Source organism: Lichenostomus cassidix, chromosome 4 (assembly GCF_008360975.1).
Source record: "Lichenostomus cassidix isolate B80296 chromosome 4, HeHo_3.0, whole genome shotgun sequence".
NCBI classification, from domain to species: Eukaryota; Metazoa; Chordata; class Aves; order Passeriformes; family Meliphagidae; genus Lichenostomus; species Lichenostomus cassidix.
The window spans coordinates 60,515,709-60,525,677 of record NC_139484.1 but is presented as its reverse complement, the minus strand read 5'-3'; positions in this window follow the sequence as shown (position 1 = coordinate 60,525,677).

Here is a 9,969-nt window from a genome sequence, read left to right as displayed (position 1 = left end):
TATTCAAGGGAATAAAGGTGCTGAGCTCATGGTGAGCTGGAGGAGTGGCACAGCGTTCCTCACTCCAAACCCTGTCACTCAGTGAGCTGGGAGATGTGCTGCCAGCAAAGCTGGGACCTGCTGTCTCCTGGGATCATAAAATATCCTTGGCCTTCCTGTAAACCAAAAGTGCTGTGGGAGCCAGGAGGACAGAGGAAGAGAACTGAGCAAAATCCAGATGTTCCAGATGTGATTTATTGGTTTGGAAAGGAAAAAGTCATTGCCTTAAAAGAAAGGAGTGAATGCAAATATTAAGAATAACCTATGAGCATCTACCATGCTCAGCCCCAGCCAGGAGTAGTCACCTGTGAATATCCCAGCCATGGCATCAGGAACAGGACAGAGCAGCAGTCAGGGGCCTGCAGAATAGTGCAGATGTCCCACTATGGAATGGTTAGTCACAGTTTCAGCCCCAGGCCATGTAAGTGTAAGAGAAGAGGAGCAACAAGAGAGAGGAGCAACAAGAGAGGGAAGCACCAAGCTGATCAAACTCCAGGGGTGATTACACCCTGGAGGAGAAGGAAAAGGGCAGATGTTGAAGGGTCTTGGGAAAATGATAGTACTGCTAAGAGACAAAGCAGCCTTCCCACAGTCTCTGTTCCCACATTCCTCACTTCCAATATCTGAAAACATCTCGACAATAACAGGGTAAGGACCCAGCATATGTGAGAAAATTTAGGAGTTTAATTACAGAAACTATTTTTGGGTAATTTTTTTAGAAATTATCTGTCCTGTAGAAATGCAGCTTTAAGACCAGGCAGAAAACTCAAAATAGAATTTTTCAGCTGTATCTTGAGTTTATAGCTACAGGCTGCTATTTTTCCCCTGAACATATAATTTAATCCCAGGTTTTAAAGCTTAAACCTAAATGGGGTTTCCCACTGGAATTAGATGCTTCTGTAACTTTGAAGGTCTTTGTTTTTTAGCCTGGAAATTGGAGGATAAACATGGTGTCCTATGCCATATGAATTCTGAGGATGACTACACTAAAGATTACAAATAAAATCATGTAGTACAACAGTGGATTCCAAGCAGGAATTGTGACAAAATGTGTTTTTCAAGCTCTCTGTTGTGTTTCCAGCAGAAAGCAGACATTATTCTTCAGACTCCAGGTAAGAGACTGAGTTACAAAAATGAAGAGGCAATCTGCAGCCCCACGCTGAGCAGAGAGCCCTATCTGAACTGCAGCGTGCAGGAGGGACTTAGGAAGAACATACAGTCCAGTCGATGATAAAATGTTTGTTGCTACCTCCCTGGAAGTTGCAGAAAATCAATATCCCCATCAGTACCAGCTCCACTGGCTTTAACATTTCTTACATTCAGTCTGCAGCCTGAGCAGCGAGGGAAATGCCTCTGTGTGTGTGTCAGTGCCTTGTGTGTGTGCTTGTGAGGGAGAGGGATGTGCAGCGAGCTGGAAACCAATTAAATTGTAGTGTTAGATAGGTGGTGAAAAGGGCTCTGTAAAAGAAGGATAGTGCCAGAAGCTGGAGTTTATAAAGCACTTGGTATCCAGTGAATAATAATAACATTAAACGTGTTCTGAACTAATTTATTTGTAGGGAGAATTGGAGTAAGAAGAGCAAAGCTTAAACAAAATGTCAAGTTCAGGCAACAAACCTGGAGGAAGAGATGAAGGAATGCCAGATCTGATGGTAAAAAATACATCCAGTAATACAAAAGAGCAGTTAATAATGGAAGGCTTGAGGACTACCAATACTGACTGGCAAACCTCACAGAAAATAACCCTAAAATGTTAAGTGGTTTTGCTAAGAACTCTTATTCGTGGGAAGGGAAGGAGGTGGGGGAAAGTATGAGTCATAAAACCAATTTTCCAGTCCTCTTGCATTTATCATCAGTATCCTCAAAGGCCACTCTGATCCTCAAAATCCAGCATGGCCTTGGGGCAGCTGATGGAGATGTGGTGTGGTTGGCCTGGACTCCCAAGTGAGCCCACTGAGCTCTTTGTGCTGCTGCACCTTCACTTCACCCTCATTCAGGGAGAGAACTGCAGCTCCTGCTGCCTCCCAGCTGGTGATGTGGGAGGCACAGAGCTTCAGGAGAGAGCTCAGATGGAGTTCACCTGCCTGAGGTGACAATGTGAAGGAGACCAGACTGCTAGTGGAGATGTCAACAGAGACATCAACACAGAGTCAACTCCAGAGGCTGAATGAGGCTATGGGAAAACCAATTCCTCTTGTTTTTCATGTTTTCTCTCTCTCCCTTGTGCACCTTCTGCTCTCCTAGCTTGCTCTAATCCCCATCTCTCCTTCCCCAGCTGTAGCTCAGTCCAGCTTTGACACCAGGAGAGCTGCAGCACAAGTCTCAGGGAGCAGCTTTGCCTCTCAGACTTCTAAACCCATCAGCTGGGTCAGGCATGTCCAACACTTAATTTTCTAAAGAATAAATAAAATAAGACTCTTGATATTGCCCCAGAATTACAGGATGAGGAGAAGGGAGGAAGAAAGTTTTCCTCAGCATGTTCAACCTTCACTCTGTTGAAAATAGGATGCTCAGGGGAAATATTTAAAAACAGCTTCCAGCCCCGATCTGCCTCTGGCAAGAAGCTGAATAAAAAAACTGAACCAGCACAGTCTCTCTAAGGAAGATTTGGGTATCTAAAAAAACAGGCAAAAGGCTAAACACTGCCTTAAATGTATGTACAGCCACATTTCCATGTTTGTGCAGAACATCCAGAGCTGTGCACACAAGGGAATCTCTGGGAATTACTGGAGTGAAGATATTTTAGAACAATTATTTGGAAGCAAAGCCACATTTATGCACATACTAAAATCAAGGCAAGAAATAGTTCTTTGCATAGGGAGTAAATGGAGCTGTAAGCAAACCAGTTGGAAACTGTTGTCTTTTATATTGCCAGACTAATTAGCACTGCTTTCAATGTTTGAAAAAAGAAATAGTTAGGGAAAGATAAGTCAGCACCTCTAATTAGCATTCTGCATTGAGTAGCAAAGACAAGTGCAGTGGGTTGACAGTGGTCATTTTAAAATATAGGAAGAGGATAAAAACTGCTTGCTCTGAATGTCCAATTTTACCTGTTGCAATCTCATTATTTCCTACAGGATTGCACTGTAAAAGGAATAAACACTGAATTAAGCTCAAAGATATTGGCAAAATCGGGTGAAATTGTACACAATATTGAAGTATTACCCTCCCCCCTTTTTTTTTTTTTGTAAATATCAACAAATGTTTAAGGCTTGCTTGCTTGCTTGCTTGCTTGCTTTCTTTCTTTTTCTTTCTTTCTTTCTTTCTTTCTTTCTTTCTTTCTTTCTTTCTTTCTCTGCTTCCTTCTCTCTCTCTCTCTCTCTCTGTCTCTTTTGTCCAGTTGTGTTATGGCTTCTCTGTTGACAGACCTGGTTTCAAACCAAAGCTCCACTGATTTTTATTGGTTCTGCTCTAGTATTGATACCTCTTACCTGCTGTGTGAGGTAAATCACCACCACTGAAATCAGCCAGATGAAAACCCAAATCCCTCAAACGGAAAGAAATTAAGAAGAGAAATGGCCTGTAGTGTTCCAGCATTAGTGAAATGAGGATCAGGTGTCCAAGTTTAAATTTGGAACACTTGCAATCAATAAAGGTGCTTCAGATTTGTGCCCGCATGAGAGCAGCATTGCTTTATTAGAGGAGCACAGCCTTAAAGAATTGCCATATTCACAGGTCTTGACGTGGTTTCACTGGAGGAGCTGCCACACAATGCTGAACAGGAGCAATTAGAAGTGGCAGTGGCAGGTTATAACTGCAAAACACCTCTGGAAGTTCTTGTCTTTTCAGGATACCTCAGTAATAATGTTCCCGTTGGGATATCCATTTAGATATCCTTTATGGATTAAAGGCATAAATGATCCCATTTCACTCCCACAGGTTTGCAAGCTGAATACCTGTCAGCCTGAATGTGCAAATACAGGAAGAGAGAAAAAAAAATTCCTCCTAAGTATTACAGAGATCCAGTTGGTAGCTCAGCATTCAGCAATAACTACCCCATTCTGCACCTCTCAGCAAGAAAGCTGGGACTCAATAGGATTTCACCAAATTTATTATAATGGTCGAATTATTGGAATAAGTCTACCAGAACACCTGAAGGGACTGATGGAGTATAAATACCATTTCCATTAGGAAGGAGGTATGAGTCAAGCTCACCTGCCAGCCAAAAATCTCTCACATCTGGCTGGGATTTAGCTATGCTTGGTGCCCCTTGTTTGATTTTCCTGACAGTTGGGATAATTTCTCTTTGCACGACACACAGGCTTTTTTCTTTCCTTTTTTCCTTTTCCTTTGAAATGAGTATGTAGGTTATTTTTTATGCATGGTAAGGGATAATGCAGTCATCTGTCTGTGGAAAGAAAAGCATAATTCATGCAATTTGACTGATTATTTCAACATGGTTGGTATAGGCTTTGGTAAGAGGCTGCCAAATTGCTGTTCCTTCCTCAGCCTCATTTTGCATAAAGAGTGACACAGGAAAATAATTCAGTGGGGCTTCTCTTTAGCTGTAAAATGTTCTCAAGCCAGCCTTCCCTTCCTCTCCCTTACACACAAGTAACTAACTTAAAGAAACACCACAAAGAACAACAGAGAAGAATGGGGGAGAACTAATCTTGAAAGCAAGTTCCTTTTGAGAATTTTTCAGTGCTAAGACAATGTAAAGAGCCAGTGCACAAAAGCTGCTTGAAATGTTGTCTGGATAGTTAACCCCAAGGTCTCAAGAACTCATTGATAATTGAAAATTTCTCCTGAGTACAAAACCAAAAAAAAATCAAAACAAAACAGAAAAGGAGAGCTGTTGCAGTCTGTTGTTGAAAAATCAATTGTTGCAGTCTGTTGTTGAAATGAAAAATGAGAAGATTGTTTGGGGCAACTCTTAAGTCTTCTCTACATCCCTGCACTCCAGGAGACTTCCTTATCCTGCAGGAAAAACTGAGTTCTGTGTTTCCAAATCTATCCCTGCATCCAAAATATATCAGAATACATTCTGGTCACCTGTGATCATTTTTTTCCAGGCATCTCACATCATGCCAACATTGTTTATACCCCAGCAATCTGTCTGCCATACTCATGATTTGACAAGACCTAAGTTGTTGGATATAGGACTGGAATCCATGAGGAATAATTTTTTTAATGACATCTCCTGATGAAGAACTTAATTGGAGATCTGTCTGTTACAAAGTTATTAATTCACCTAATGTTCTTTGTTCATTCTATGTATGGAAAGTTTCTTTTATTCAAATGACAGCCAGTCATACATCAAATGCTCTGAGAAAGCCGAAGTTTCTCTTTCACAAACAGACCTTTTGGGTAGACCTGAAATTATGTCAAATAAAACATGCTGTTGTTTTACAAAAACTTCTTTGAAGCTATGCTGACATTAATATTATGGGTTTTTTTCTTCTAGTCCTTCGCTGCCAGTGAATGCCTCCATATTTTACTAGTTATGCTACTTTATCTAGAATAAATCAACTGATTGATGTAGTATATTTCCTCTTTTAATTTGTTTTAGTAGTTTTCGATACTGAAATTAGTAATCTTCCAAACTCTGGAACTGAGACTTGGATATTAGCAAACATTCATGATTCAAAGGGCCCTTTAGCTAACTCCCTCCATGCTTATGATACATCACTTGGCTTGCTAATTTATTAGGATTTGAGAGTTTTCTTTCCATCCTGAAGACCAGGAAAGCTCATGTGTTGCAGTAGGGACAGGCTGCCTGTAGGTGACATAGGCTGAGAGACCTGCAGCCTGTTTTCCATTATCACTCTGTTTAGGGTGGTATCAGTAGGTGTCTGTCATTGGGGACCATCCATTAAAATGTCCTGTATCACAGATTTTATTGTTAATGCCTGTTTTAGTTTCCCACTTCCTTTGGTTTCATTTGTAGCCTTCCCATATTTGGTTTTCTTTTTCCACAAAACAAACCTGACCAGGCAATAATCAAGGGTTAATTGCAGAGTTGCTGTATTTTTAATTAGTAATTAAATTTTTACTGAGAATATAATATTTTCCCTTGCTACAGACTTTGCTGTATTCCTGATGTTTGGAAATCTTCATGGGTTTTGTCACTATGTCAAATTAAAACTCTTCAGCTAAAATTGCTCAGTGTAACACAATTTTTCATGTAGTTCAGGTCATTCCTTATTGAGAGTAGGGAGTCTACAATAAATTCCTGCCCAGCAATTTCATTACATACAACTTTAATGAATTAGTATTTAGAGTCCTGTAACTCTCAGTGCTCTGTGATTTATGAGCATCTAATCCTGATCCCAGCAATTCTGGTTGCATTCTGATTTTCAACAATCACCAGCTCCATCAGATTTCCTTTCTGAGTATGGTGTGGACAACAATGCACACAGGTTTGTTCTTGACAGGCAATTTGGGTTTTTTTTTCCCACATAAAGGATTTCCAGCTTAGATTTCATGCCTGAGACTTCAGACATGACTGGCTTGTTTTAGCCTTCTCTGCATTTTTTGTTTACAGGTCTCTTGACTAGGGAGAGATTTAAATTACCACATTCATACAATCTGCCCTCTCTCCACTTGACCTAATATTCTTTGGTCAAAACTGCCCATCTGGTGCCATTTAAACACTCAATTTTTGGTATCTCCTAAATCCTTTCTTCTCCATTCTGCAGGGTAATATGTTTTCTGGGAAATTCATGGATAGCCTGGATATTTTTAACTTTCCTCTTTCTACCCAGATCAGTCAAGCTTCCCAGACTGTGAGGAGCAGTGCCAGCTGCTGTGTCAGAGTCCAACACAGATGGAGCTAAAGGTAGCCTGTTTTCAGCCCCACCATCCTGCCAGCCCTGAGTCATGCTGTTTGCTGGCACTCCCAAAAGGGAACGAATCGACTTGATATCCTCCTAGCTCCACACCAAATCCCATCCTCTTCCCCAAGCATCCTCCCCTCTGTGGCAAGTGCCACTTATGGCTGCTCTGTTAGTCATATCTGCACCTCATTCTGCTCTGGGTTGGGTTTTCCTCCTCCCCATGAAAGACCTCTGTGCCAGGAGCTCTCCCTTCATTAACAGCACTGTGCCTTCTGAGGGGGAAACAGGCTGTGAGTCACTCCAGCAGCTGCTGGCGCCAGAAGGAGATGGGGATGGATGGATGGGTGGGTGGGTGGGAGGATGGATGGATGGAGCCAAGCAGACAGAGGAGTCTCTCAGTCCCAGTGACAGCTTCTGAACATGCCATGTCCCAGCTTTCTTACCCTCTGCTGGCAGCTGAGCTGGGGACCTGACCCAGCAATATGTTCCACTCACACTGAAGTTTCAGGACAGAAGAAGAAGATTGTGGGGCTTCTGGCAGTCATGGTTCTTCTGCTTCTAACATCTTGCTGGCACTGCTTAATGGGAAGTTAAATGAAATTACATTCCTCATTGTCACACTTTCCCTTCTCTACGCTGTCAGGAGTGTGAATCAGCATACAGGACACAAGGATAGTGGCAGCTGCTGCTTCCACTGGAAAAATAATTTTTTCCTATCATTAAAAGGGACTAATATTTAATTATTAAAGGGATTTAGGAAGAGGCTGATGGATAACAGTCACTTGATATCTAAAGTATGGGACTTTCTGCAAGCACAAGATGAGGTCACCTCAGCTCTAACCCAGAGCATTACTGGCAGCCAAACACAACCTCTTGCAGTCTTGAAATTGAAAAAAACAGACTGAAATTAAGACTGGACATCAGCAAGACTGCAAAAATGGTGTAGAGCTATTTGCAGTTATATAGCAGTTAATGTTAAAAGTTCTGAGAAGTTATTAAGCACCACCCTTTAGTTTTGATATAACTTTGAATATTAGAGATTAGTAGAAGACACAATCTAAAGAATAGATCATTACACTTCTGCCCAGTTTGAAATTCCTGTACCATTCATTTCATGGAATATCTAGTACTGTGTTCTGCAGGACACTGGTTCTGTACTGGACAGCTCAGGCTGAGGATATCTTTCTTTACTAACTTCATAGCAGATCTTTCCAGCTGTATAAGAAACAGCACGGACAGGCTTTGACAGGGTATTTCTCTACAGCAGGAAAGGGAATTCCTTTAAAAGGGAATTTCTCAGTAATTTCTTCCTAGAAGATGCCATCTTTTGGGAGACCAGGGCTCAAACAAAGAAAATCACTGGATTTTTTTTGGGTCTGCGGTTTTGTTGTTTTTTCTTTTGTCTTTTTCAGGAAACCCCATCTTGTAAGCTTCTAATTCCATCTCCACTTCAAACCACAAGAATCTCTTAAGAATTTCTCTGTCAGAACACAGCAAAGCAAGTGACAAGCAATGATCACACTTTCCATACCCTATTTCATGATGCTGTCTTGATGTTTATTCTTTCCTCCCAAAATTCAGAGATTACTGAATGACTGACATAACCAGTGCTGGCATAAAAGCCTTTTATCCATGTTCAAATATCTAATGTTTCTAATTTGGCTACACTGTACAGATAGAATGGTCAAAACCACAGATAAACAGTCTCCAGATCTTCTGATTAGATTTTTAGTTAGAAAGTTGAATCTTTTTTTAGTGTATTTGGATGAGCTTGTTAAAATGAACAAAATTGGATACTAACTTTAACCCAAACAAGAGAAATTGTTTTCAGTTATGTGAACAGATTTATCTTGTACATTCCTTGCATCTGCTAAAGTGTTTTATTTTTAATATAAAAGAACTGCTTGGTCAGAGCTGCGCTTCTTTTCCCTTGAGTATAGGCTGTAGGAAACCAGTCATGTGCTCTGTTTAAAGCTTTTTACATTATTTCCAGAATTTTTTCTGTTAAGAAACCCATAACATCCACAGAAAGTGAGAAATATTGTCGAGTGGAAAACATTTTGAAACTTCTGCATTTTGAGCAGCAAAGAAAAATGTCTTTAACAGCTGATACACTGGGCTCATAATTCAAACTGTCCCTCATTACAGACCTAAATTTATCTTTCATCCCACACAGATTTCTACTCCATCACAATTTTTCTACTCAAAATTATTCACATCAGAAATGTAGGCTCATGAAATGCAGGGGAGCAGAAGTGTTATTTATGCTAAAGGAACCAATCCCACTCCTTATTTCAGCTTGCTGGCTGTAGCTTTATTGTGTCCTCCTTCTCAGGGCTAAGTCCCATATGGTATCTCACATTTGCACCTAAGCACATTGAGAATATGATGTCTTTGCCTCTGAGAGCTTGAATTAATCTACTAGGGCTCAGTCATAAAGTACTATAAAGAGCTGGAGGCTTTATTGACTCCAAGCTCTCCGGATGCATTTTTGCCATGTGAATTATTTAAAGTCCTTCACAAGCTTCCCTGGGGCTTTTTCAAAAGGAACTCACAATCACTTTCAAACATGCTTGGGCCAACCCTCTCTTCAAAACCTGCTTTCTCTAAACATCCTGAGTTCTGGCAGCATCTTCCCACCTCTGCCAGGGGAGTGGAGCCCAATAGTCAAAATTTTCAGACCACTCTGCAGTTAGAAATAATTATTATATTCTAAATGAATGGGTTTTTTTTTTCCAGGACAATAGATAAGATATTCTAATAATTATAATTGTTCTGATGCCCTGTCATACTTCTATACACAAGGTTTATTTTCGTAAGGAAGATGACAAGTAATGTTATTTCAGAATTGCACACACATGGCTTTATACAGTCACACAAGTTCAAGAATACTTGATTTTAGTCAATTTGCATTAAACCTATTTAATAAAGCTATCATCATTCAGAAATTGCTTCAGAGTAACAATAAGATTTTCATTTCACAGTCTTCTTCAAGAACAATTTCTCCATGAAAATCAACTCAAAATTATATGAGGCACAGGAATTCATTATGAAAGAGTTCTGTTAATAGAGTCTGATGATTACTCCAAACAATGCTTCTGGGAAACTTGGTTCCCAAAAGCTTTCAGCTGATGAATTCAAGAGTTCAGCC